This window comes from Stegostoma tigrinum, unplaced genomic scaffold (assembly GCF_030684315.1).
Source record: "Stegostoma tigrinum isolate sSteTig4 unplaced genomic scaffold, sSteTig4.hap1 scaffold_54, whole genome shotgun sequence".
NCBI classification, from domain to species: Eukaryota; Metazoa; Chordata; class Chondrichthyes; order Orectolobiformes; family Stegostomatidae; genus Stegostoma; species Stegostoma tigrinum.
Genome location: NW_026728472.1, coordinates 758,517 through 781,659, shown reverse-complemented (window position 1 = coordinate 781,659; position 23,143 = coordinate 758,517). Strand labels below are relative to the sequence as shown.

Genomic DNA, 23,143 nt, shown 5'->3' with positions numbered 1-23,143 from the left:
GGAGGCCAAGTGGAGCCAGGTTCAATGTGGGTGTTGAAGACCAGTCTTCACTGTTACCCTGGCATACAGATCACATTGGATCAATCACACAAGGATCCTCCTTTGTGTGTTGTCCTTTGCACATCACAACTCGGGTCAGTGCCTTGAGGGGCTCGGATATTTTTAATTTGGCAACTAACTCAGGTCAGTGGAACACAAACTAAGCTGTGTTGGGACACTATTTAAATGGGTCACCACTCATTGCAATGACCCAGAACTATGCAGAAAGAGGAAGAACACCAATACAAAATCTTCGCTTTGAATGGCTATCCCTGCAATTTCATCCACAGGTACTGACTAAACAGCAACACGAAGAGGACACATTATGCCCGAACACACTGGACACACTGCCACACATCAAGAACATATCAGAACTGACAACTCCTATGACCACTAGGAATTACGGTAGCACACAAGCCCAAAGCCATGCTACGACAAACATTCTCAAGGATTAAAGACACCATACCCACGACATGCAGAACTGACAGTGTTTACAAAATACTGTGCAACGATTGCCACAAACATTATATCAGACAGACAGGAAGGAAACTAGCCGTCAGTGTACATGAACATCAGCCGGCAGCAAAATGACATGACAAACTTTCCCTAATATCAGTACACCCGGATAATGAAGGCCATCAGTTTAACTGGGACAACATAACCGTAGTAGTGCAATCCAAACATAGCCACACATGGGAATTCCTAGAGGCATGGTTCTCAATCCATAATGCAGTCGGCAAACATAAAGAATTGGACCCCATATACAACCCATACAGAACAGAATGCGAAATGACAGAAGTTGCCAGAACAGACCGGGCAGGATAAATTTCAAGTGGAGGAGAACAACATCGCTTCTTCGGAAGTCTCACTCATGACGTTACCTTGCGTGGTGACGAAAAGTCTGAACGAAAACAAGCCAGCTGGGCGAGCAAGTTTCCAACTTTACTTGTTATCTTTACCGTTTAATGTGTGGCTCAGTGTCAGTCTTATACACACAGTGTTCTACCCGCTTCTCCTGCTGTACACAAGGTTTCCCAGCAAAAGGCAGCTTTGTGTGGAACACATGCAGTTTCTCCTGACAATGGGTACTGTTGCCATGAGGTGGGATATGAAATATACAATGAGCTGAAGTAGCCCCACACTCAAGTTACTCATTTACCTTTTAATTTCAATTTTCAATTTCCAAAACCCAGCAATCCATTCACTTAAGCTGCTGGGAACCTGACAAAAACAGCGTTGGCCAGACATTCCTCTTCGGGAGTGTCTGTCAATTTGCAAGGGTAGAAAAGCTGTCAACTTCACTCGAGTGAGAGAGGATACAATATTCCAAACTTCCAATTCAAAATCAGATGCCGTATCAATTACACCACTGGCTCCACACGTCTTGCTGCAGCTTTCATCCTGTCGATTGCGATGTAATCAGGGATACTGGCGGAAAAACCATTTGCAAGGTGAATATCCTGCAAAATAATCACCGTCGCTGCTGTACTTCAACGTTCTCCACTTTGTGAAGCGGTGAATGTCACTTGCAAACGAAACACATTAGCCCTCACATGCCTGGCTGTCACCTGTTTCTTTGCCACCTGTTTCTCTGCTGGAACTTGCCATTGCTTTGTTCACAGTCACTGCAAAGTTCTGCCTTGCATTTTTTTTTATTAAATTATCTCCTCCCAACTTAAAAACATTCCCTAGTCTTGAAATCTCCCATCCTTGGGAAATGACGACCACAATTCATACTATCTACATGTCTCATTATTTTATGAACTTCTAACAGGCCGCCTCTCAACCTCCTAAGCACCAGCAAGAAAAGTCAAAGTCTATCCAACCTTTCTTTATAAATCAAAGCTTCCATACCAGGCAACATCCTGGTAAACCTCTTCTTAACGCTCGCCAGCTTCATGATATGCCTCCTGTAATTGTGTGACAGAAACCGCACATTGTATTCCAGAAGAGGTCTCATCAACATCCTGTGCAACCTCAATATGACTTCCCAACTCCGAAACTGAAACAATTGAGCAATGAAGGCTGCCGTGCCAAAAGACTGTTTAACCACTGTTTAAATGGGATGGAAACTTCAAATAATCATGTACCTGGATCCCCTAAGTCCATGAGTAGGCACCTTAACAGTGAGAGAAAGTCTGTGGGAGGATGAGGAATAGTTTTGAATTTCTTTGACCTCACATCTGAAGAAATTTATTGGACACATGCAGCTGAATAAGTTCAACAATTCATACTCCGTGAAGAACTATAAATGAACCTGAAGATTTTTCAATTAAAAAGTAAAGTTAGACCCTCTCGAGTCAGAAGGAAGCCATCGCTGTTCTGTTTCTGAACTTCTCCTACCCAACAGGTTCTGCAACATGTCCATATGAAGATGGATAAGGGAGAACCAGTGGATGTAGTGTACCTGGACTTTCAGAAAGCCTTTGATAAAGTCCCACATAGGAGATTGGTGAATAAAATTAGGGCACATGGTACTGGGGGCAAAATGCTGAGTTGGATTGAAAATTGGCTGGCTGACAGGAAGCAAAATGTAGTGATAAACGGGTCCCTTTCAGAATGGCAGGCAGTGGCCAGTGGGGTACCACAAGGTTCAGTGCTGGGACCGCAGCTGTTTACGATATATATTAATGATATAGACGAAGGCATTAGAAGTAATATTAGCAAATTTGCTGATGACACAAAATTGGGTGGCAGTGTGAAATGTGAGGAGGATGTTATGAGAATACAGGGTGAGTTGGACAAGCTAGGTGAGTGGACGGATACGTGGCAGATGCAGTTTAATGTGGATAAATGTGTGGTTATACACTTTGGTGGCAAGAACAGGAAGGCAGATTACTATCTCAATGCAGTCAAGTTCGGTAAAAGGGAAGTACAACGAGATCTAGGTGTTCTTGTACATCAGTCAATGAAAGCAAGCATGCACGTACAGCAAGCAGTGAAGAAAGCTAATAGCATGCTGGCCTCATAACAAGAGGAATTGAGTACAGGAGCAAAGAGGACCTTCTGCAGCTGTACAGGGCCCTGGTGAGACCGCACCTGGAGTATTGTGTGCTGCTTTGGTCTCCAAATTTGAGGAAGGACATTCTGGCTATTCAGGGAGTGCAGCGTAGGTTCACGAGCTCAATTCCTGGAATGGCGTCCGGGACTATCATATGTTGAAAGATTGGAGCGACTGGGCTTGTATACACTTGAGTTTACAAGGATGAGAGGGGATCTGATTGAGGCGTATAAGATTATTAAGGGATTGGACACTCTGGAGGCAGGAAGCATGTTTCCGCTGATGGGTGAGTCCAGAACAGAAGACACAGTTTAAAAATAAGGGGTAGGCCATTTAGAGCAGAGTCGAGGAAAAACTTCTTCACCCAGAGAGCGATGGATATATGGAATGCACTGCCCCAGAAGGCAGTGGAGGCCAACTCTCTGGATACTTTCAAGAAAGAGATAGATAGAGCACTTAAAGATAGTGGAATCAAGGGTTATGAGAATAAGGCAGGAACAGGATACTGATTGTGGATGATCAGCCATGATCGTAATGAATGGTGGTGCTGGCTCGAAGGGTCGAACGGCCTACTCCAGCACCTATTGTCTATTCATTCACCATATCCAGATACATGAACGTTGGATCACTCTCCAAAGGTATCAGTAACTATTGCCAATCCTCAGTTACATCTGGAGAACTTGATGTTTGACCTTTCTGAACCAGTGCAGGTCATGTGGTGAAGTCGCACTTGCAATGATATTAGGTAACGAGTTCCCAAATGATCGTGAAGGATTAGTGATGTTTTCCAAAAGAACAATTTAAATGTTTTCACATTTTTGATTCAATCCAATGATCTGACATATTACACAAGGTTGTCACAAAACAATATTTGATACCAGGTACTTATTAGGACAAGTGACCCAAAACTGGCCAAAGAAGTAGGTTTCAAGGAATATCCTGAACAAACAAGGGGACTTTGAAAACCACGGATGTTTAGGGAGTAAATTCAAGAGCTTATGGCCTTAGGAACTGAAAACATGAAAAAGGTGGGAGTTAAAACCAGAAATCCACAGGAGGTTGGAAGTCAGGGAGAACAAATGTCTTGAAGGAAAAAGCAAAATGACAGTAGATGCTTGAAAGTTGTAACACAAGCAGAAATTGATGTAAAACTCAGCTTATCTGGCAGTGCTTGTGGAGAGAGAGAGCAGCATTACTGTTTTGTGTCCAGTGACCCTTCTTCAGATAAATCTCAGAGGGGTTTGCAGCTGGAGGGACTATCAAACGAAAGTGGTGTGATGCCAAAATTTCAAAATAAGGATATGAATTTCAAAACCTTGGTGCTTTGCCACTGAGAAAATGTTTATGTTAGTGAGCACAGAATGACAAAACTTGAAGATGTTAAAATCGGTGAGAATAAACACATGGGCAGCAGATTTTTGGATCAGTTCAAGATTTCAGGGAAGTAGTATTAAGAAGCCGGCCGGGAGTGTGTTTGGGGAGTTAAGTCGAGAGGTAGCAAAGGAATGGATGAGAGTTTCAGCAGCAGATGACCTGAGATGCTGTTGAGGTTGAAATTGTATGTGGTCTTTGTGATAATGAGTGTGGGGGTGAGTAATGTGGTTAGAAGCTCATCTTGGGGTGAAATATTGCACCCTGACTGTGACCAGTGTGTTACCTGCCAGTTACCTGGGGCAGGGATGGAGTCAGTGGCGAGGGAGTAGAATTTTGCTCCCAGCCTGGATTGACATTTTTCATTGTCTATTTAAATGTGATCTATACCCCTTTTCAAACAAGAACGGACTTGGCAGCAGAACTAATTGGTGAACCAACTGTCAGCTTTATTGAGACAAAGTGTGGAGTTTATCTGTTATGAAGTAAACTACAGTGACAAACTCAGACAGCTACTTAGAGTTGAATGTGGATTATACTGCTTAAGTCAATAACTAGGCAGTAGAGCAGTGAAACAACTTATTGGAGTTTCTGCAGCCACGGTCTTCAAACTTTTTCTTGTGTTGGGCTTTTATCTTCTGATTCTCGTTGCTTTCCATTGCACAGACCTTTCTTGAGAATCTCTTTTCTGCTTGTTCTTTTTTGATTAACCTCCCTCTCTGCCCAATCACAGTTCATATGAACAACACTCACCTCACTTCACCACGTGATGTTCTTCATATTCATAATTATTCCCTTTACATCTTACCTGAGGACTGCTAGACCTGTATTTATTACCCTTATTTCACCGCTATTTCTCTATTGGCTGACAGAGCGGTATCAAGAGTACCTTTAGCTTTGAGCTGCAGGAAGCCTTTTCAATCGCGACTTATTAAAAAATAACAAAAGAACTGGGATGTTGTCAATCAGGAACAAAAACAAAGTTGCTGGAAAAGCTCAGCAGGTCTGGCAGCATCTGTGAAGGTAAAAAGACAGATCCGGTTTTCAGTCTCATTCGTCTCAAAATGCAACATTGCGACGACGTTCATTTGCTTCCAACAATAACACAAAGCACTGCGCATGCTCCAGCTCACGGTGAAGTCTGGCTGATTGATGTCAGTGCGCGACCAATAGGAGCACAGGTGTGCCGTGCATGACCGGACGGATATCGCCCAATCGGAATGAAGGGAGGGCGGGATCAGTGAAAACCACGTGATCATCCACGAGTGCGGTGCAGAGTCGCTGAGATAACCGGAACTGCAGATGCTGGAGAATCCGAGATAACACGGTGTGCAGCTGGATGTGCACAGCAGGTCAAGCAGCATCAGAGGAGCAGGAAAGCTGACGTTTCGGGCCTAGATCCTTCGCTGAGACCAAGATTTGTGCAATTGAGGTAAGAGCAGGCCACAGTAAAGAAAGCAAAACGGTAGAAAGCTGGAGGGAAGTGATATTCGTATGGGTTTGGAAGTTTTACAAACAGTTAGTGCACGTCGGAAAACACACCCATTTGAAACTCCCAGACTCACGTTTGCAGAAAACAAATCAACGCCTCAGATGGCGATCGGCCCGTGTGACCGTCACCATCTTTATTGGGGGCAGTGATCCGCGGGGCGCATGCGCGACAGCTTTGAAACTTTAAAAGGGCCGGGGGTGAAGCTGGAGGAACACAACAGGACAGGCAGCATCAGAGAAACAGGAAAACTGACGTATTCGGGCCCACACCCTTCAGAAATGGGGGAGGGGAAGGGGATGCTGAAACAAACAGGGAGAGAGTGGGAGACAAGTGGAGAGGAGACAGACAAGTTAAAGAGGTGGGGATGGAGCAGGTAAAGGTGAGTGTAGGTGGGGAGGGGATGGGTCAGTCTATGGAGGACCAACAAGTCAAAGGGGTGGGATGAGGTTAGCAAGTAGGAAATGGGGGTGTGGCTTGAGATGGGAGGAGGGGATAGGTGAGAGGAAGAGTAGGTTAGGGAGGTGGGGATGAGCAATTGTTTATTGCGAACTGAGTGTAGGTGTTCTGTAAAGTGGTCCCCAAGCCTCTGCTTGGTTTCCCTGATATAGAGGAGGCCAGAACGGGTGCAGCGGTGCAGTATACCACATTAGCACCTGCATACCCCATACAGATGGCCTCAAAGCCCTACGCTATTTCCTGTCCTGCAGGTCTGACCAGTTCCCCTCCACTGACCCCATTATGTGCTTCGGTGAACTCGTCCCACTGCCTACAGACAAAGGGGGTGGCCATGGGTACCTGCATGGGCCCAAGCTTTGCCTGTCTCTTTGTTGGAACAATCCCTCTTCCGTACCTCTTCCTCCAGTACATGGATGACTGTATCGGCGCTGCCTCGTGCTCCTATGAGGAGCTCGAACAGTTTGCCCACTTCACCAACACCTTCCACCCCAACCTTAAGTTCACCTGGACCATCTCTAACCACCTCTCTCACCTTCCTGGTCCTCTATTTCCATCTTGGGGAACAATCTCAAAACCGATATATATTTCAAGCCCACTGACTCCCACAGCTACCTAGAATACACCTCCTCCCACCTGTCAAGTTTGTTTTCGGAGACCCTCACGGACGTGCTGCAATAACAAGACACTGACCTGTTTAGAAAAACACAAATCATTTTCTTACCAAGCAAGTACAAGCTGTGAAGAATCACTGTACTCAACCCGGCACACAGTGCAAAGTCTCACAAGGAGTTCTCCCCGGACAGTCCCTGCTTTTTATACTTTACAAAAGACATGATACAGAAAACGATTTCACAACCTCCAATGACATGATACATAAAACAATTACTACAACAGACAAAAACAGGATACCAAGCAATTATTACATGGACAACATAAAAGACCAGGATATAGTATCGATTGCTTGTGAAGTAGCTGCTCATGGCAGGAGGTGATTTTGAGTTGTTGTCCGGGACAGATTGTGATTTCAAGTTGCCAGTGTGTCTGGCTAGGACAAAGTCAGTGCCCTGGCCCCTTAGTCAGCGACAGAAGTTACATGCTTTAGAGGTTTCACACCTTTACAAAATTTCCCCACCTAACCCTATTTGATACAGATTGATTCTAATTTCAGTTCAGTCAGGAAACGTAAGACAGTGTCTGCATGCCGATGTGTGAGAAGATGAGTTACAAAAGCTTTACACTGAATTCCTAGCTGGGCAGGAAGCTTCAGGGCAGTGTCTGCATACCGATGTGAGTAGATAAAAGACTTTACTTCTATAAGTCAAAGTCTCTGTATAGGAATCAAATGCAGATGAAAGACTTTGATTTCTATACTTCTTTAAATTAATGGGATGTTATCACATTAACATCTCACACCCACCCACCGTCCTGCAAAAGTGCCATCTCCTATTCCCAATTGCTTCACCTCTGCCGCATCTGCTCCCAGGATTCCACTCCCGTACATCTATGATGTCCTTGTTTTTCAAGGACCGCAACTCCACTCCCCACCTCCCCACCGGAGTGGTCAAGAACACCCTTGACCGTGTCTCCTGCATTTTTCTACAACTCCTCCCTCGCACCCTATCCCTGCAATAACAACTGAAAAAGAATCCCCCTCATCCTCACATACCACTCCACCAATCTCCGGATCGAACACGTCATCCTCTGACACTTCCGCCATCAGCAATCCGACCTCACCATCAAAGACATTTTTCCCTCCCCACCCTTGCTTGCCTGCCGGAGAGACCAGTCTCTCCGTGACTCCCTTGTCCGCTCCACGCTGCCCTCCAACCCCACTACTCCCAGCACCTTCCCCTGCAACCAAAGGAAGTGCTACACTTGCCTCCACACCTCCTCCCTCTTCTCTTTTTCCCCCCCCCCATCCCAGGCCCCAAGAAGACTTTCTACATCGAGCAGATGTTCACCTGCACATCTGCCAATGTGGTATACTGCATCCCCTGTACCCGTTGTGGCCTCCTCTACATTGCGGAAACCAAGCGGAGGCTTGGGGACTGCTTTGCAGAACACCTACGCTCAGTTCGCAAGAAACAACTGCACCTCCCAGTTGCGAACCATTTCAACTCCCCATCCCATTCCTCAGATGACATGTCCATCCTGGGCCACCTGCAGTGCCACAATGATGCCACCCAAGGGTTGCAGGAATAGCAACACATATTCTGCCTGGGAACCCTGCAGCCCAATGGTGTCCATGTGGATTTCAGAAGCCTCAAAATCTCCCCTCCCCCAACTGCCTCCCAAAACTAGCCCAGCTTGTCCCTGCCTCCCTAACCTGTTCTTCCTCTCTCCTATCGCCTCCTCCCACCTCAAGCTGCACCCCTATTTCCTGCTTACTAACTTCATCCCACCCCCTTGACCTGTCTGTCCTCCCTGGACTGACCTATCACCTCCCTACCTCCCCACCTCTCCTCATCTTTACCTGCTCCATGCCCGCCTCTTTAACTTGTCTGTCTCCTCTCCAAATATCTTTTCTCTCCATCTTTGATCTGTCTCCCCCCTCTCCCTATTTCGTTCAGAATCCTCTTCCCCTCCCCCATTTCTGAAGTGGTGTCCAGGCCCAAAACGTCAGCTTTCCTGCTCCGAAGATGCTCCTTGGCCTGCTGTGTTCATCCAGCTCCACACCTTGTTATCTTGGATTCTCCAGCATCTGCAGTTCCTATTATCTCTTATCCAAGAGAAATGTTTGTTTCTTATGGATTTTTTTTCCCAGACTGTTGGATCATAGCAGCTCACACTGCTCTTGCTCACTTCTGTGCTCCCTGATCACCTTTGTCGGTGTCTAATCTCTTCAGTCTCTAATGATGGATAGATTTGATCTCTGTAGTATTTTACTGTAATTTCCTTGTACCTTTTTTGTAAATAAATTTTCCACTGCTGCCCACCCCCTGACCATGTGCTGCTCTCTTACCAGATTAATTTTTGAATGGTATCTTTCACAGTCAGGAAATATTTTCCCAGAAAGAGAGTGTATTTTTCTTCCATTTCAGACCACCAAATTCTACAGCGTTTTTATCTGTCATTCATTTTGCACTTCTGCAACATTTACTGTGTGTTTCTCCTTCCACAGATACCAGCGATCGTTGCCAAAGCCCTGTTCCCTGTGGAGAAGGTGATGTTTAACTTTCGTGTGCTGCTTCAGTTTGTATGATAAAGGTGCTCTCACAATGCTCCATTTGAGAAGTTACAGATCATTCATCTAGCGATACTGAAGAGCTAATGGTGTATGTCCAAATCAACAAACTATTTGTATTTTTATCATGTTTTATAATTTCACAAAAATATTGTCAACAAACTTTTGACGTAAGGCCATATTAGGTCAGGTGACCAAAAAGTTACCATATCTACAGGTTTTCCTGACTCTCTCAAGGAAAGCAAACCTAAGAGGTTTATCAGGGGAATTCCAGATCACGTTTTCTGGCAACTGTAGAAACAGCCTCCAATAGTGAAGGGATGATTAAACACATTGTTGGAGTCTGGAACTAAATGAGTTATCGAACTCTTGAAGGTTGTGTGTGCAGGGAGATAGGGCTCGTCACAGCCAGGAATTAAATCACGGGTGAGAATTTTAAATTAGTATCAGAGATAATGGGAACTGCAGATGCTGGAGATTCCAAGATAATAAAATGTGAGGCTGGATGAACACAGCAGGCCAAGCAGCATCTCAGGAGCACAAAAGCTCACAGCAGGCCAAGCAGCATCTCAGGAGCACAAAAGCTCACAGCAGGCCAAGCAGCATCTCAGGAGCACAAAAGCTCACAGCAGGCCAAGCAGCATCTCAGGAGCACAAAAGCTCACAGCAGGCCAAGCAGCATCTCAGGAGCACAAAAGCTCACAGCAGGCCAAGCAGCATCTCAGGAGCACAAAAGCTCACAGCAGGCCAAGCAGCATCTCAGGAGCACAAAAGCTCACAGCAGGCCAAGCAGCATCTCAGGAGCACAAAAGCTCACAGCAGGCCAAGCAGCATCTCAGGAGCACAAAAGCTCACAGCAGGCCAAGCAGCATCTCAGGAGCACAAAAGCTCACAGCAGGCCAAGCAGCATCTCAGGAGCACAAAAGCTCACAGCAGGCCAAGCAGCATCTCAGGAGCACAAAAGCTCACAGCAGGCCAAGCAGCATCTCAGGAGCACAAAAGCTTCACAGCAGGCCAATGTGCTCCTGAGATGCTGCTTGGCCTGCTGTGTTCATCCAGCCTCACATTTTATTATCTGAGAATTTTAAATTGTTGCTTATAAACAGGAGCCTTTGTGGGTCAGGGAGCACAGCAGTGATGGGTGAACAGGTCTTGGTACAAATGTACTTGTGTGCAGCAGAACTTTAGGTATTCTTGAGGTTACAGGGACATTGAATGTGGGAGGCCGACTGGCAGTGAGTTTGGATAGTTAAGCCTAGAGGTAACACAGGAATAGATGAGAGGTTCAGCAGATGAGCTGAAACTAAGGTGTCACTGTCAGTCATTGTCACTGAAGTGGAAGTACGTGGTTTTTGTGCAGGGCTCTGCTGTTTACCCTCACCTCACCTCAGGAATTCAGCTGTTTGTGAATTTGCGGATCAAGTCTGTAATAAGATCAGGAACTGAGTGCCCACCATGGCCCATGCTGGGTGTCACTGAGCAGGTTACTGCTGAGTAAGTGCTGTTTAATACTGCTGTTGACAACACCTTCCAGTACTTTACTGATGATAGAGAGTAGATTGCTTGAGGGGAAATTGGTCGGGTTGGATTTTCAATGTTTTTGTGCTGAACAGACCTGGGCAGTTTTCCAAATTGTTAGGAGATGCCAGCGCCGTAGCAGGACTGAAATAGTTTGGCTTGGATGCTAGCAAGCTCTAGAGCACTAGTCATCGCTACTATTGTCAGAGTGTTGCCAGGGCCCATAACCTTTGCACTGTTCATTCATTTCTTTAATATTATGTGAAATGAATCAAATTGGATGAAAACTCACATCTCTGATGTTGGGGACCTCTGGAGAAGGCTGAGATGGATCATCCAGTTGGCACTTCTGGCTGAAGATTGCTGCAGACTTGTCTTTTGCAAGGAGAGGTTGGGCTCCTGTGTCGGGTAAAGATGGGGATTTTTGGCATTCTTCCTCCAGTGAGTTGTTTAATTGTCCATCACTGTTCACGACTGGGTGTGGTAGAACTGCAGAGCTTGCATCTGATCTATTGGTTATGGGGTGGCTTAGCTCTAACTCTTGCTGCTTATGCTATTTTGCATGCAGATAGTCCTGTTTGGTGGTTTTACCAGGTTGGCACCTTATTTTTAGGTATGCCTGGTGCTGCCCTTGGCATGCCCTCCAATACTCTCCGTTCAAGCAGTGTTGGTCCCCTGGATCAATGGCAATGGGTGTCTCTAGGATATGCTGGGCCATGAGGTTACAGATTGTGCTGGAGAAGGTCTGCTACTGTTGCAGTCTCTCTCAAAGCCACATAGATATCTGGTTTTGAGCTCCTGTGTCTGTTCCAAGTCTGTCCCTTTTAGCCGAAGTTAGTGCCACCCAATGCAATGGGGGGTATTCTCAAGTTTAAGATGAGGCTTTGTCTCCACAGGACTGTGCGGTGGTTGCTGTTAACAATCCTGTCATGGACAGATGCCTCTGCAGCTGGGAAATTGGTGATGATGAGATCAGCTATATTTTCCCCCTTTGGTGCGTCAGCACCTGCTGCAGTCCCAGCCAAGCAGCTTTGTCCTTCAGGACCCGACCAGCCTGATTGGTAATCCTCCTGCAAACTACTCCTGATGTGGACATTGAGTACATTTAGTGCTATTCACACTCGCAGTGCTTCCTCCAAGTGCTGTTCAACATGATGGAGTTTTTTGTTTCTTAAAATTCCCTCTTGGGATGTGGAAATCGCTGGCTGGACCAGCGTTTATTACCTGGAAGGCAGTTAAGAGTCAAGCACATCACTATGGGTTTGGAGTCACATGTCATCCAGACCAGGTAAGGATGGCACATTTCCGGAAAGGGCATAAGTGAACCAGATGGGTCTTTCCTGATAATTGGCAATGGTTTCATGGTCATCATGAGAATCTTAGTTCCAGATCATTATTTAATTCATGTTTCACCATCTGCCATGGCAGGATGCGAACCCAGGTCCCCAGAATGTTATCTGGGTCTCTGGATTAATAATCTAGCGATAATACTACTGCTGATTTATCAACCAAGGGAGGATGGTACATGGTAATCAGCAGGAGCCATGAGACTTCCAGGCGTCAGAGTCAATGTTGAGTACTCCCAGGTCAAATAATCTGGTCAGAATAGCACTGTGCTGTCACGTCTGCTGGGACAGGGCTTCACTAAGGACAATGATAGTGGTGTGTGTCATTGTTTGCCAGGTATGTTTCCATGAGTCTGACACTGTTCCTTGACTCGTCTTTGAAGCGGCTCTCCAAATTTTGCCACTAGCCCCCAGATATTATTAAGCAGGAGTTTGGGGGGCCGATAGGGCTGATTCTGCAGTTGTCTTTCCTAGTTCCCTGGTGGATGCCAAATGGGCCACCCAGCTTCATTCCTTTGTTGAAACTTTGCAGTGATTTGCAACTGAGTGGCTTGCTGAGGTTGGCAAATTTCTTTCCCCGAAGGACATTAGATTTTTTTTTCACTCTGTCATCAGCAATTGTTGCCATGGCAACCAGTTGATTCCTCCAGTTTTTTTTTATTGAATTCAAATTCCACCATCTGCTGAGATAGGATTTGAACCTGGACTTCTGTTGTACATTTTAACATTCTGGATAAAAGTTAGTCATCAGGTTTGTTCACTCATTTTTAAATATCACTAACACAGGCATTGTTTCTTTGCAAAACACTGTCCATCATCCTGTCTCCTCCATCCTCCGCTCCAACAGCAAGTGAAGGAGACACATGCAGTTTCTATGTCACTAAGATTGAGACAATCCAATCAGCTGCCTCTGCTGCTTCCCTCTCTTCCACAAGCCCACCAAACCAAATTGCTTAGCATGTTGCTCCTCGTTTTAGGCTTAAACTTGCATCTTTGTCCAGTTTCATGTCAAGCCTTATCAGAGCTCATCTTAACACTTTGCCCTATTCTCACTAAACTACAAATATTCCAACTCTTATTTCTCCTCCTCCTCCTCCTCCCTGCCTCTTCCCCCATGCCAATTCACAGATATTGTTACTTGTTCTGTCTGTTTCTCTTTTCCGGTTATGTCCTTCTCACCCATTCTGTTTAAAACCAATGTTCGACCTCACCGTCATTGGAAAATCCCACTCCATCTCTCTTTCCTGTCTGAAATCCATGTCGTAAATGTCCCTCCAGGATCTATCCTTGGCCCATGCTGTTTCTCACCAACATACTTCCAGGAGGTGAGATCTTCCACAAGCACTGTGTTAACTTTCACATGTATTCTACAATGTTCAGATCGAACTCGTCTCCATCACTTTGCTCCACTGTTACTCAGTTATAAAACTGCTTATCATGCTTCCACTACTTGATTAGTTGAAATTTCCTCCAATAACACTTTGTGATAGTAAAACACATTGCCTTCAGTTATTATTACAAATTATTTTTCCTTACTATTGTACTGAATCCATCCCTCTCATTGGGAACTGTCTGAGGCTGAACTGCACCCTTCTCAATAATGCTGTCATATCTGGTCTCAAGATGAACATCTTACCGTACATTTCAATCACAAATGCCAGAAATTTCAATCTCTAAAATGCTCCTTCTCTCCACCTCACTCCAGCTCATTCGCGACTGAAACCCCTTACCCATGTCTGTGTTGCCTTAAGCTTGACAATTCCAAAAGAGAACCCTCTCTTCTCTGCCTTATCGAGAATCTGCTCCCACGATGAGAAATATTTCCTCAGCATTTATCCTGTCAACTCCCTTGAGAATCCTCTATTTTTAATTAGAACATCTCTCATTCTTCAAAAAAATCTAGTTAGTATATTCCAGACCTGTTTCGTCTTAGCTTAAAACATAATCCCTCCAAACCAATGATCATCTTAGTTCATCTTCTTTGAAATGCCTCCAGTGAAGTTATATACTTGCTCAAATAAGTGGACCAAAAAAGCTGCTCACATTCTTCCAGATGTGGTCTTGCCAGCAAGTTGTACATTTGTCCTAAGACATGTATTCCAAACTCTTCTACTGCAAACACCTTGACATAAGGATAACATCCCATGACCCTTCCCGATTACCTGTTGCAACTGTATGCTCGCTTCATGCTTCCTGCACAATTATTCCTGAATCCCTTTTGTGTTGCAGTTTTCCACAGTTTTTACATTTTTAAATAACACTGTTCTTTGGTCATCTCCTCAAAAATTAGCAACTTCACGTTTTCCCAAATTATACTCCATTTGCCGACTTGTCGCCCATTTATCAATATCTCTCCATAAACTCTAACCCTCATGGAACTTGACTGTTATCCCTTTTTATGAGATCCTTCCTCATTCTTCTCATCTTTTTGTTGGGAGCACTGGGCAACATGACACATACGTAATTGCTGCCTTTTTAAGGGGTGTTTTTTCAAATGACTGGGAGAAGCTTACTGCCCATTTCTCAGAATCGAGACAACTTGTTCATCAAGTTGCATTGGGCCGGAAAAGCTGATGTCTCATTGTGGCAGTGCAGCAGCACAGAAGGAAAGAAAAGGAAGCAAATCCTGCTGCCTGCATCTCACTAAATCTTGGCCATTCTTTGCCTTGTGTCAAACACCTGTTGTTCTGTTCAGTGACATGAAGCCCCAATGTGGAAATTCCTAGAAACCCAAATAGAAATCCCTCGAATCAGCTGCTGACTCCCACAAGGAATAATGTGCAGCAGGAACAATGCACAGTTACCCTCGGCCAGGAGGAGGGGATGTTGTGGATTCCTACTCTGACAGTGATGGATTTTATGAATTTGTGTTACAGGATATTACAAGTGGACTTTCAGGTAGGAAGCTCAATAATTGTAACACCAAACTCTGACAGAATTACTCAATTCAATCAGGACCTGGATATTCGCATTGTGTGTGAGTATTGTGTTCCTGCTCATTCCCATTTGCCATGTAAAATTTCTTTCTTATTACCCCATTCTCTCAATAGATCTTTCCTACGACTTTTAATATATGTCCTGTAGCCCTTTTTTATGGCCAGTTGAGTGTACATTTTGCCGTCCTAATGTTTATCTTTTGTAAACACCTCCTATCAAAGGTCCCCTCAAAATCCTTTGTTACAAGGAGATCAATCTTAGTTTCCCCAAGCACCTGATTACCCAATGACAGTTTGTTTCCTGTGTGTAAGGCACTCATCCGGATTGTGTTGGAACATTTTCCACTTCCCTGCATGAGTACAGCCCCAACAATATTAAAGAAAGGTAACATCCTCCAGATGAAGCAGTGTCAGAGTGGTGTCCCATCCACCACATGCAACATTCCCCTCTACACCACCGAGGCACAGTGGCATCACTATGCCTAAGGTAAAGTCACCATTGTCCTACCTGACCATAGGGCTGGTTTAACCTGAAGATTACTGCACCCCAGGCGAGGAGAGAGATTGAGAGGAAGTCCATCTATTGTAGATGGATATTCTCAATATGTACCAGAAATGTCTAAGTCACACAAAATTATAATAAAAACAGCCCTAACCATGCAACTAAAAACCCTCTCCCTACAAACCATTCTGTTAAATCTCCTCTGCCTCCGATCAGGCACCCTCCCGTCTTTCACAGTGTGTGGGGGATCTTTGGTTTGCACAGACTCAGCTCGTCTCTTTTCCTGTCTGTAATGTCATCATGCTGTGACAATGGCACTGAACCTCACTGTCTGTGAGGGTGGTAGGCACAGAGATCCTCATAGCGTTTAAGATATATATAGATGCACACTTGTGATGCCAATGCAGAGTCTATGGGCCAAGTTCTGGAAAATTAGATTAGAATAGTTAGGTGGTGGTTTTTAACTGGCACAGGCTGGATGGGCCACAAAGACTTTTTCTGTGCTGTAGACCTCCGAGACTCTTCACATAGGAGGATACCCAGCAATATGTCAAGTCATTTCAGAATATGAGATATTAGAACAAATGACTCATGATTGGTCAGTATTTTCGGGAGAAAAGTGAGGTATAGACGTAATGCGGTTTACCTCGAAATTCAGGGGCCTGAAGCCCAGGAAATTGAAAGTACCGCCATCAAGTGGATGTATAAAAATAAGGATTGTATTAGAGGAAAGAAATATCATTCTTGTATCATCCATTTGTGAGGCTGGACGATATTAGAGACAGGAAGGGTTCTGAGACCGGAGAAGATTCCAAAAATAGGGAAAAGTGAGCTTGGATGAGATTACAGAAATGGGGAAGATTGTGAGGCTGGAGGAGACCTCAGACAAAGGGAGGTTTGTGAGGCTGAAGACAATTATAGAGCTAAAGAAGTTTGTGGGCTGGAGGAGATTAGAGATGAGGTGGTTTGTGAGACTGGAGGAATCTGAATAGATGGTGTGAGTTATGTGGCTAGTGGGGGATTCCAACGATAGGCAGGTAGTGAGGCTGGAGAGGGATTCCAGAGATGTGAAGCGTGTTGAGGCTCGATGGTAATGCCTGCAGTAATGCAGGTAGTGAGGCTCGAGGGCATGATCAGGTGGGTAGTGAAGTTTGAGGTATGATTCCTGCAATCGGGAGGGTAGTGAGGCTCCAGGGTGGATTATCATCATAACAACACAGTGGTGTACTTACAGCACATGGAGTGCAGCAGTCATAGAAAGTACCACTTTCTCCAAATCCAATAAAAATGGGCAATCAATATTAGTTTGTGCAGGAAAGACCACATCCCATAAGTCAATTAAAATTATGGTGGGTCTCTGGCTTGGAGAGAGCTAACAGAAGCCGAGATAATTCTCCATTGTAGCAATGTTTGGTAACCGTAGAATACAACATTCAGCTAATTGGCAAATAATGCAGGGTGAAAATGTGAAGATTGTTTGTTTGACTCAGCAAGTTCCCAGGATCTGGAACAGTCTGAATGGTAGCTGGATGCAGATTTAGCAGTTATTCTCAGAAGAGAGTTGGGATTTAACTTTTCAAGGAATGATGGACAAATAGCGGGGGAATTGGGTCAGATTTGCAGCACCTCCCAGAGTGAGAGTGAAGCCTTTGACCGGGTTCCACGTGGTAGACTAATGAGTAAAGTTAGATCACACGTGATTCAGGAAGAGCTCGCTTATTGGAAGCGGAATTGGCTTAGTTGTCGGAGAGAATGTGGTGTTGGGGATTTTTCAGAGTGGAGTTCTGTGACCAGTGTGTTCCACAGCAATCTGTGCAGGGGCCACTTTTGTTTCTCATTTATATTAATGATTTGGATGCGAATTTAAGGGACAAGATTAGTAAGTTTGCAGACGATACGAGAATTAGTGGTTAGTGAAGGTTATCTAAGATGACAGTGAGATCTTGATCAATTATGTCAATGGGTTGAGAAGTGGAGGATGAAGTTCAATTTGAATAAATGTGAGATATTGTATTTTGGTAAAATGAACAGGGTAGGACCAACAATTGATGGTTGCACCCAGGGTAGAGTTGTGAAACAGAGAAATGCTGAGATTCAGGTACATAATTCTTTGAAGTTTATGTAGACAAGTAGTCAGGGTGGTTAATATGTTGTTTAGCACACTTGCTTTCATTGCTCAGACCTCTGAGTCTCAGAGTTGGGATGTTATGTTGAGGTTGTATAGGACATTGAGGCTTCATTTGAGGTATTGTGTGCAGCTCTGGTTGCCCTGTTACAGGAAGGACATTATTATTGAACTGGAGACAGTTCAGAACAGACTTGCTGGGATGTTGCCAGGATTGGAGAGCTTGATTATCAAATAGACAGACAAAGCTAGGACTTTTCTCACTGGAGTATAATGGGTTAAGGAGTGACCTTAGAGGTTGATAAAATCATGAGGGCACAGATTATGCGAATAGCAAGGGTTTATTCCCAAGGTTGGGTGATTTCAAGACAAGGGGACATGTATGTAAGGTGAGAGGAGAAATACATATTTAAAAAGACATGGATTTTTTTATTTTTACGAACTTGTCCACGTGTGGAACAAACTCAGAGGAAGTGGCAGATACAGGTACAGTCACATTGTTTAAAAGACACTTGAATAGGGACATAGATAAGAGAGCTTTAGAGGAGTATATGCCAGATGCAGGCAGATGTGATCAGTTTACATATAAAACTTATACATTTCAAAATTCTAAATATGCATTAAATTGAAGTAAGGCCAACTTTGACATTATTGGGCAAGAACTTCCAAAAGATGATCGGGAGAGGTAATATGTAGGTCAAGGAATGCTTGGAAAGTGGGAGGCCCTCAAAACTAAAATAAGGAGAGCCAGGCACATGTTCCTGTTCACGTGAAGGGCAAGGCTGGTAAATGTAGGGGATACTGGCTGACTGGAGAAATTGAGGCTCTGGTCAAGAAAAAGAAGGCAGCACATGTTGGGTACTGACAGCAGGATTTGGGTCAATCCTTCAAAGTATAGGGGCAGTAGGAGTATACTTGAGGGAAATCAGGACGGCAAAAAGGAGACATGAGCTATCTTTGGCAAATTGAGTTAAGGGGAATCCCAAGAGATTCTGAAACTTCATTTGGGACATAAAAACAACAAGGGAAAAAATAGGGGCCCCTTTAAAGATCAACAAGGCTGTCTGTGTGGAACTGCAGGCTGAGATAGTGAATGAGTATTCGCATTAGTATTTACTGCAGAGAAGGATATGGCAGTGAGAGAGCTTGGAATCATAAATAATGAGTCGTGAGAAGTGTCTATATTACAGAGATCTAGGTGCTGGATGTCTTAAAATGCATAAAGGTGGATAGGTTCCTGGCACCTGATCAGGTGTTACCCACAAACTCTGGGAGAAGCTGGGGAAGTAATTGCTGGCCCCTTGCTGAGGTATTTGTATCACTGACACTAGTGAAGTGCCAGAAGGCCGGGTGGCTAATGTGGTGCCATTCTTTAAGGAAAAGCCAGAGGACCATCGACCGTTGAGCCTGATGTCAGTGGTGGGTAAATTGCTGGAGGGGATTCTGAGGGACAGGATTTGCATGTGGTTAGAGAAGCAAAGACTGATTAGGGATGGTAGACATGGCTTTGTGAGTAGGAAATCTTGTCTCACTAACTTGATTGAGTTTTTTGAAGAAGTGACAAAGAAGATTGAAGAAGGCAAAGCAGTGGACACTGTCTATTATGGACTTCAGCAAGGCATTCACCAAAGCTCCACATGACAGACTGGTTAGCAAGATTAGATCAAATGGAACCCAGGGAGAGTTAGCTATTTGAAACAAAATTGGCTTGAAGGTAGGAAACAGGATCATGGTGGGGGGCGGGGAGCGGGTTCAGTCTGGAAGACTATGAACAGCAGTGTGCTGCAAGGATTGGTGCTGGGTCCACTGCTTTTTTTATCATTGATGCAAATCATGTGGAATGAATATTGGAGGAATGGTTAGTAAGTTTGCAGATGACACTAAAATTATTGTTGTTGTAGTAGACAGCAAAGGAGTTTACTTCCCAAGTACAATGGGAACGTAATCAATGGGTTGATGGGCCAAGGAGTGATAGAAATACACTTAGTTCAGATAAATGTGAGCGATTTGCATTATGGCAATGACAAATCAGGGCAGGACTTAAACAGTTACTGATGAGGCCCTCGGGGCTGTTATGCAACAGAGACTCCTTGGGGTGCAGGTGCACAGTTCCTTGAAGGTGGATTGCAGGTACAGAAGGTAGTGAAGATGATATTTGCTGTGCTGGCATTTATTGGTCAGTGCATTGAGTGTAGGAGTTGGGAGGTCATGTTATAGGCTGAACAAGACATTGATTATGCTGCTTTTGGAATATTGTGTTCAGTTCTGGTCTCCCTGCTATAGGAATGATGCTGTTAAACTTGGCAGGGTGCAGAAAAGATTTATAAGGATGTTGCAGGAGGTGGAAGTTTTGAGATGTAGGGAGAGGTTGAATATGCTGGGGCTATTTTACCTGGAGCATTGAAGGCTGAGGGGTGACCTTATAGAGGTTAATAAAATTATGGTGGGTGTAGGGTGAATGGCCAAGATTGTTTTCCCAGGTTAGGGAAGAACTAACCTGAATTAGAGACTAGAACTAATAACATTGGCTTAAGCTGAGAGGGAAAGTCTTTAAAAGGGAGCCAAAAGAACTGCAGATGCTGTAAATCTGAAAAGAAAACAAAGTTGCTGGAAAAGCTCAGCAGGTTTGGCAGCATCTGTGGAGGAGAGAAGAGTTTCGGGTTCTGAGGAAGGGTCACCGGTCCCGAAATGTTAACTTTTTTCCCCCTCCTCCACAGATGCCACCAGGCCTGCTGAGCTTTTCCAGCAAATTTCCTTTTTTTAAAGGGAAAGTGGGTGGTGCCTGTGCAGAATGAGGTGCCAGAGGAAGCTGGTACAGTTACAACATTTAAAAGGTATGTGAATAGGAAGCGTGTAGCAGAATATAGGTCAAATGCTTGCAAATGGGATTAGATTAATTTGGGATATCTGGTCAGCGTGGACAACTGGGACCAAAGGGATTGTTTTGTGCTGTACAACGCTGATGAAGCATTTTTTTTGTTTTCATTTCAGATTTCCACAATTTTACTTCTGCACTGCTCTTACTCTTTCAGAGGGATTGAAAGGTGGAGTTACAGATCTATACAATGACTGTCCTTCCTCGCTGGCTCTCCCAATTCTCTCTTTTGGTAGTTTGATGCAAACACTGACTGGATCCCTTACCTGGAGGATATTTATGAATGAATTTGTTCTAATGGTGATCCAGCATATTCCCCAAGTGTTGCTGTACACATGTCCAGAGAATTTCTCAGTTTCACAATCTGTGTCCTTCTGGTTTCTTACTTACTTTCTCTTTGAAAGTATAGTCTGCAGTTGGAGAATTTAAACAGGCCCACATCCAGGTCTGACGGTCACTTTGTTTATCACAACCCAATTTTCTCAGGATTTTGAACATTGAAGGAAAAAGCAGCACTCACATTGGGGAGAAATGCACATGGTGTGTGTGTTGAAGAGTCTGTGAAGATTCATCTGAAATGTCCAAACACCAGTGCAGTGACACTGGGAGACAGTGTGGAAATGTGCAGATTGCAGGAAGGAATTTCTTCATCCATCCCAGCTAGAAACTGACCACCAGAGTCACACTGGAGAGAGACCATTGACCTGTTCTGCGTGAGGGAAAGGCTTTGCTGACTCGAATTCCCCGCTGATACACCAGCGAGTTCACTCTGGGGAGAGACCTTTCATGAGCTCTGTGTGGGAAGGGATTCATTGTCATCCAAACTGTTAACACACCAGCGAGTTCGCAGACAACCACAGTTGAAGAACATTGCTGTCACTCTCACTATCAAATAAACCATGGTGTTGGGCTGTTTGTACAGATGTTACCGATACCTGCTCAATTAAAGGTGCTGGTATTGTGAATAAAATGTCACACTAACAGTTGTGTAAGGTAGAGCTTGGAAATAGTCATGTTGTCACAACACATCGACACATTCACACTGACTAAAGCCTATCCACCTGCATGATATGTGAAAAGGGATTTCCTGGTACATTCCTGGTTCCTGGTTAACGACCAGCAAATTTCTGAATAAGTTGATTGGTTTGAATATAGCTAACAGTAGAATCAAAAATAGTATCAGTGATAATGGGAACTGCAGATGCTGGAGAATCCAAGATAACAAAAAGTGTGGAGCTGGATGAACATAGCAGGCCAAGCAGCATCTCAGGAGCACAAAAGCTGACTTTTCGGGCCTAGAGAAGGGTCAAGGCCTGAAACGTCAGCTTTTGTGCTCCTGAGATGCTGCTTGGCCTGCTGTGTTCATCCAGCTCCACACTTTGTTATAGTCGATTCAAAAACCATGTGTTTTGGGCTTGTTTCTGGAGATCATAGAATCCCTCCACTGTGGGAGCAGACCACTTAGCCCATCAAGTCCGCACTGACCTGACGAAGATTGTCTTACCCAGACACTGTCTGCGTGAGTTTCCTCCAGATGCTCTGGTTTCCTCCCACAGTCCAAAAATGTGCAAATTATGTAGATTCACTATGCTAAATTGCCCATAGTATCTTGTGTGCAAAATGCAGGGATAGGGTAGGGTGTGAGACTGGTTGGGATGCTCTTTGCAGGGTTGATATTGACTGAATGGCCATCTTCCACACTGTAGGAATTCTGTGATGATCTCGATGGCCCTTTATTTGTTAGATAGGTCTGCACACCTTTACAATGACAGATTCTGTTGCTCTCCCACAGACATTTGTTTATTGGAAACAATGTAATCTTTCAGTTTGTGGATAAAAATCAAAGGAATGTTTTAAATCCAAACATAGGATTGGGTTGAGTCATGTCCTATAATCCCTGATTTGCATTTTCCCCGTCGGCTATGAAACCTGGTGACCGCTGTGACTCTGCCTGGGAGCATTGCAGTCTCGTCAGCTCTTTACCTGGTGTCCATAGCAGTGATGGATCTCATGACGGAAACATAAACCAAAACATTGTGTGATTTCTAGTACATATTTTCTATTTAGTCTTCTGTCCATCACTTCCCTAGAGGCTGAGATACTGGTCTGGGGACCTAGGTGTGAATCCATCTGGAAATAAGAATGTGATGATGACTGTCAATCCATTGCCTTTGTTGGAAAAACCCATCTGTTCACCGATGGCCTACAGGGAAGGAAACTGCCATTCTTATCCAGTGATGTGATCATCCCATGAATGAATTTTTTAAAAAAATTAAAAACTCCTGCAAATACGTTAAA

The 23,143-nt window shown here is 44.4% G+C and overlaps 1 protein-coding gene and 1 long non-coding RNA gene across 4 annotated transcripts in view; one reads left to right on the top strand and one right to left on the bottom strand.

The window, feature by feature from the left end:
* The window catches only part of LOC132208823 (ral guanine nucleotide dissociation stimulator-like 1), a 20,302-nt gene extending 14,250 nt beyond the window's left edge, over positions 1-6,052 (bottom strand). Inside the window, exon 1 of the mRNA XM_059644145.1 lies at positions 5,301-6,052. The gene's annotated coding sequence lies outside the window, so the exon portion shown is untranslated. The remainder of the gene's footprint in view (positions 1-5,300) is intronic.
* On the top strand, positions 5,639-23,143 carry LOC132208824 (uncharacterized). 3 transcript variants are annotated; one of them, XR_009444953.1, is made up of 4 exons: positions 5,639-5,843; positions 9,481-9,566; positions 15,284-15,384; positions 20,962-23,143. It is a non-coding gene; the product is annotated as an uncharacterized LOC132208824 (long non-coding RNA). The 3 variants fall into 3 exon arrangements; XR_009444951.1 differs by having other exon boundaries at positions 5,640-5,843; positions 9,481-9,522; XR_009444952.1 differs by lacking the exon at positions 5,639-5,843 and having other exon boundaries at positions 9,519-9,634.